Here is a 6,000-nt window from a genome sequence, read left to right as displayed (position 1 = left end):
GCCTCAGCCTCCCAAGTAGCTGGGACCACAGGCACCCGCCACAACGCCCGGCTATTTTTTGGTTGCAGCCGTCATTGTTGTTTGGTGGGTCCGGGCTGGGGATTCGAACCCGCCACCTTAGGTGTACGTGGCTGGCGCCTTAGCCGGTTGAGCAAGCCACACTCTTGGTCTTAAGTGGTTCTCTTTGCCTCACCTTCCCAAGTAGTGGGATTACAGGCACTTGCCACAGTGCCTGATTATTTTTGTTGTTGTTGTAGTTGTCATTGTTTAGCAGGCCCGGGACCAGGTTTGATCCTACCAGCCCCAGTGTGCATGGCTGGGGCCCTAACCACAAAACTACAGGAGCCAAGCCAGAGTGTATTTTTAAATCAATTTTATTTTAGTGCTTACCCATTCATTAGAGACAGTGAGACTGTGAGAAACCAACATAAATAAATAAAGCTGCTGGCCTCAGTTGGAGCCAGAAGCTCTGGATTCTAGTTCTGGCTGTCACATGGCCAGCTGCAAATCCTTTACAAGTGTATTCGGCCTCTCCGGGCTCCATCTGCCCTGTATCTTAAGAGAACAGGGCAAATGACGTTTAGTTCTGACGTACCGTGAAAATGGAGAAATGTGCTTTGCAGATTGACTGCTCATCTTTTCCTTGCCATGATGGACGGTCCTGGACCTTCTTCTTCATTAGTTTCTTCTCTGCCATTCATGTTTTCTCACCCACATATCCCTGTGGTTGTCTTCTCGAATCAGCTTTCTTTCCTTTGTGCCTGTTCTCTTTGAGATGCATCGTTAACTCCAATCACCTTGACTTTCCTAAGACCAAGGAAAATGACTTCTAAATCCATTCCCCCAACCCAAATCCCTCTCCCAAATTTCAGGCTCATAGATGTCAACCTACTGGACATTTTCTTTTGGGTTTCCCTCCCAAAGTGCAGACACAGTTTGTCTCAAATTGAACACATGGTCTCATTCTTTTAAACCCTACGTATATTTGCATCTTCAGAGATTGCACCAACTCAAACTGCGTCGGCCAAAACATAGGCGTCCTCCTAAGCCCTCCCTGCCATTCATGACCACATCTAATTGATCATCAAGTCTTGTTTATTCTATTTCTTTGAAATAGAATGACTCCCTTTTCATTCTCCTTATTTCATTTATAACCAGTTTTAGGGTATCTTCTAATTCGCAGTCAAAACACTGGTTCTAGGACTCTCATTTTATCCTCCTTCACTAAGATTCTAATTTTATCCTATACCTCCCTTACTTAGAGCCTATTCATGGTTTCACGTGGTTCCCTACAACCAAAGGTGAAGCCCTGAGCATGGAGGTGAAGCCCTGAGCATGGAGTATAAATTTCTATCTGAATAGACTTCATCCCCCTCTCCAGACATTATTCTCACCATGCTCTCAGCATCCCTCTTACTGCAAGCTTTGTAGCTTCTGTAATAGATCTTAATTATGTTTCCGAAACTTTGCAAAAGCTATTCCCCTTGCCTGGAATGCCCTCCCTCACTTTCTCCATCAGAGAGGCCAAAGATGTTTTTCCCATGATAGTTCAGAGTCCATGCTTTGGGGGAAAGCATACTTGTGACGACCCGGCTCCAGTCTCTATAAGCTCTGTGATAGTCAGCAGTTTGCTAACCCTCTACGTTTCAGTAGTATTACCTTGGAAATGTAAATGACAATTCATGCTATATAATGTGTTGTAAAGACTAAATATGGTGGTGCCTTTGCTGGGAGCTGGCACGTGGGAACATTCCCTAACTGGGAACTCACATTGGTCCATTTCAGCTACACACTAGACTCCTCTTCCCTTCCCCCAACTGTGCCTGCTGGGTCCTGATCATAAATTTGAGCCCCAGAACATCAGAGACAGTCTATTTTGTCCTCATTGATTTAGCACATGTCACTGTGTCTGACCCACAGCAGGCCCACCAGAGAACTGTTGCTTCCATCAAGATTCAGCTCAAACACTGTTTCTTCTGGGACGTTTTTTACTAAACTCCTAATCTGCCCTCATGGCTGTTTAATTACTTCTCTTAAGTAATAGGCTCTGCTTATACCCAATTAGAATGCTTTCTCTTTCTTTTCTGGCCTCTTGACAAAGGCTGTATCAATTACAGCTTTGGATCCTCAACACCTTTCCCAGAGAGTAACGATCAGGAAAACCTTTGTAAGTGAATCAGTGAAAGGATGAATGGGGAGGGATGAATGGAGTCTCTCTTTCACGTTGTTTCTTTCCTCCCCTCCACCCCTCTCTACCGTGCTCTATTTACATTTTGTTTCTAAGAATCAGACAGAAAATTTGGAAATGAATGAATGTCAGGCAGGTGAGACCACCCCTCCTCCCAGACACCACAGACAGCCCCTGTGCTCTGCTGAGATTATTGTACTGACAGCGGCACTGGGAAGGGAAAGTTTCTCCATCACAGGAGCTTTAGACAAGCTTTCCCTTGAGCAAGGGCATGAGAACAGCACAGGCAAGCTGCTGGGGAACTTTGCAGACCTTCCTGAAAGGAGCCTGAAAAGCTAGTATGTAGGTCGCTGTCGACCCTGGGGCTCTGCCCAGAGAGGTATAAATAAGAGGCTGGGAGGACTGTGCATTTCTGAATGCCCAGGTGAGAGTGGCTGAGAGACGGTCAAAAAAGGGGGATAAAGATTTTTCTCATCTGTTCTCTGGGCCATGGCCTCCAAACCACCTTGTAGGCAAGGCAAAGAAACAAGCTGACCCTGATATGCATTGAAATGAAAGGGTTTGTGTGCAAATCGGGGGGGAAAAAATCCTTTCAGCACCTACAGGACCGGTGCCAGAGAGTTAACATTTGGAAATCTCAGCTCAGTGCCAGGTTGTTGTTTGAAAAGGAGCAGATCTTGGAGCAAGTGCCAGTGAGGGACAGAGGGGCAGAAGTGAGGACAAGGACTCCAGGAATTAGCTATTCAAGAACGTTCCAGAAACCTGATAGCTCTTTTTCTTGTCAAAAGGAAAAAAACAGAGAGAGAGAAAAAGGGACAGGAATTAAAAATAATAATAATAAAAACAAGAAAGGAAGGAAGGACATTCAAAGGAGCGTTCATCAAAGCAGGCTGCTTGGGGTTTGCAGGGGAATTGGGAGGGCAGATGCTACAAGGTTATTGGAGTCAGTGTCAAATGCGAGAACAAAGTGGCAGTGACATGAGCTAAGAAATGACTAAGCACCCGAGCCCTGGAGTAGTAATAGACGGATCCAAATGCCAAGTGAAGCAGTTGTCTCAACTCATTTGAATACTTCTGAAGAGGTGATGAAAAAACAGCAGGAGGGATGGAACTACTTCTGCTGGGAAGATCCCAGGATTACAAGATAATGTCGCCTTAGCCTTACTCTGTGATTGTGATTGGTCAACCCATCTTGGGATGGATGTTTCAGGACCAATTCACTCCCTGTTTCCATTTGAGAAAGGCACTGTCCTTCAATATCCACTTCCTCTGTGCAGCGTGGCTCCGCCTCTCCCCCATCAAGGGGACTCAGGGTATGAAGATGGAGGGCATGGTTTAGCTCTCAAACAGGCAAGCGTTTGATTTTTATAGAACATTCTTCTTCCTATTATCTGCATTTCTTCCTTTCTCATCAGTGTCTCTGTATGTTGAGAAACCAGAAGAATTTGTGTCTGAAGGATACAATGAGGGACAAGGTCGGAGACACCAACTTCATTCTCCCATGGAGTACGTGTGAAGGGAACTTGGGTAACTGTTTGGTATGTGTTAGATTCTTGATAAGAACTTCTCCGTTCTCCCCAGTTGTTTGTTGCCTCTTTCTCTAGCCCGTGTTTCAATTTTGCTTTATTAAGAAGGATAAAAACCACTTTGAAAAGAATTGTTATGGACAGAAACATCCACCTTGCACTACTTCTAAATGGCTTCTCCGTACCCAGCCCTATATCAGGCATTCTCGTGATCTCCGTTATGCCTTATTGCAACTCTGCATGGTAGGAGAATTGTACCCACTGTGTAGACGAGAAAGTTGAGTTCACACAAAGTCAGTCACTTGCTCCTATGTTTAAAAAGTGATGGAAGTGGACTGAAAGTTCAGGTTTCCTGGACTCCAAACCCATGGTATTTATGGTCTACTTTTCTCTCATGGGCTGTACATACGTGCTTTCTCAGCACATACGTGTTGCTCATCCAACACTGGGGCCGGGGCTTGTTGAGTTGGTGTATTAGGTCTCGGGTGGCCTTCCCTTTGGAATTCTCCTTCCCACTCCTTCTGTTCAAACAGCAACCAGTAACACTGATCTTTTGGTCAGGAATCCTTTGATTATCTCCTGCAACTGGAGGTCACCAGCCCTATCTATGTCCTTGAGGGGCCCAAGGTCTCAATGAGCTAATCAAATAAACTTATCTTGCCTTATAGCTCCTCATTTCAAGTCAGTGCCCTTCCTTACGTACTGAAGGCAGAGTCAGAGATGGGAATTTCAGTCGGTAAAAGATTGCCAAGAGGGAAATGTTTTGAATAGACAAAACTTCATTGCCTCTCAAGTCTGGCTGAGCGGCGGTCACCCATTCTATCTGTATGCTGGTGTTTCCTTATTCCCAAAAGCCCCGCTGAAAAACTGAGTGTTGAGACCTAAGCTCTGAATATTTTTGAATAGTAAGTTCCAGTTGGGAATGACTTTCCTGGATTTGTTAAATGTTTCTGGAGCACCTACTATGTGCTAAGCTCTATTCTAGGTAGCAGCTCAGGTGAACAAATCTAGACTCTGGGGAAGGTCGATGCTGCAGGTTGTGTAGCCCTTATCAGAAGAGCAAGGGACAAATAGTGTTCAGATTTTGTTTTTTTTAAATTTTAGAATATTTATATTATACTTGCTGCATGAGTATTCCTAATCCAAAATACTCTGATGAGAATTTCCTTTGAGCATTATGTTTGTGCTCAGAAAGTTTCAGATCTTGGAACTCTTGGGATTTTACATATCAAGATTTGGGATGCTCAACCTATAAGAAAAGTTTTCAATCTATCTTCCTCTCTCCTTGGTTTTGTAGCTTGTTGACCACTTAGGAAGACACCTCTGAGAAGATCAAGTATGTGGCTAGGGAAAAAAGAGATTAAGAAAGAAAAGAAGGTATATTAGTTTACACCTGCTCATTTAGAATTACTAGTTTCAATCAATGACAATTTTAAGTTATTAAATACATTCTGGAATAACTCGTCAAAAAAAAAAATAGCACAGAAAAGGTGCCATTACTGATACTCTCCAAGGTTTTCTTAATAAGATCAGGGTCAGTGATGGGAAATAAGTTAGAAGATGAATAGGGTGTCAGAATGCAATTGAGTTCCAAAGAGTTATAGCAAGTCCCCAGTAAACACAACTTGAGGAAATTTGTTGCCAGAAGATGGTTAGGGAGGCCTTTGGTGATAATGCCCCAGGCATCATCTGCTCTTTCACCGTCCAGAATAGTGTCAAACCCTCCTTCCTCAACTTACTGAAAAGCATCTCTTGACATTCTCCTGTGCAATAAGGTGGAGCAGGCGAGAGCCACCTGACCTCTCTGCTTCTCTGATTCTGTTTTCACTTTTATTCTGTCAAGAAGCCTCCTTGATAGATTCCTTCCATGGCCAAAATGCAACCAAATTCTGTCTCCGTCACTTACTAGCTGTGTGACTTTGGAAAGTATGTAACTCCCCTGAAGCCTTAGTTTCTTCATCTGTGAAATGGGGATCATAGAAATATGGTTAATAATAATGCAAACAGTGATGAAGTGATTGCGTCTCTGTTGAGGCACCGCCATGTTGGAGATTCCTAGGGTAACTGTAGTTATACCCACAGGTAGCTCTTATCATAGCGAACCATGGTCCCCGTTCAGAAATCACTGGAGGTGCCATTTAAAAAAATGAAAATCATAGTGATATTTTTAAAAGTACAAATGACTATCATCTATCATCACTGCCAGAGAGAAGTTTTCATTATCTAATAGTTGGCTTACATTAGAAGAGCCCCTGCATTCCATAAGATTTGGGGGCTTCCAACACC

The 6,000-nt window shown here is 43.8% G+C and overlaps 1 protein-coding gene across 3 annotated transcripts in view; it reads left to right on the top strand.

Moving 5' to 3' along the window:
• PPARGC1A (PPARG coactivator 1 alpha) overlaps positions 1–6,000 on the top strand; it is a 136,773-nt gene that overhangs the window by 111,202 nt on the left and 19,571 nt on the right. The gene's annotated exons all lie outside the window — the stretch shown is intronic.

Source organism: Otolemur garnettii, unplaced genomic scaffold, assembly GCF_000181295.1.
Source record: "Otolemur garnettii isolate 467f Iridium unplaced genomic scaffold, OtoGar3 scaffold00069, whole genome shotgun sequence".
Lineage (NCBI taxonomy): Eukaryota > Metazoa > Chordata > Mammalia > Primates > Galagidae > Otolemur > Otolemur garnettii.
Note: the sequence above shows the minus strand (reverse complement) of the source record. Positions and strands in the feature narration are given on the sequence as shown.